A 200-nucleotide genomic window follows, 5' to 3' on the forward strand; every position below is an offset into this window, starting at 1 on the left:
CCAGCCATTCGCGTTTTTCACGTCCTTTAACGTATATGAGAGCCTTATTGTCATCATTCTCTTCCACACCAATTACAGCCATTGTAATCAGGCGGTTCACTATGGTGTACGGGATCATCCCGTCTTCCCATTGCAATCCATGGTGATAAGCACTCAGCCAGGAAGCGCAATACTTTTCTGATTTTGTCAAGAAACTCCAT

This window comes from Trachymyrmex cornetzi, unplaced genomic scaffold (genome assembly GCF_001594075.2).
Source record: "Trachymyrmex cornetzi isolate Tcor2-1 unplaced genomic scaffold, Tcor1.1 scaffold603, whole genome shotgun sequence".
Taxonomy (NCBI): Eukaryota; Metazoa; Arthropoda; class Insecta; order Hymenoptera; family Formicidae; genus Trachymyrmex; species Trachymyrmex cornetzi.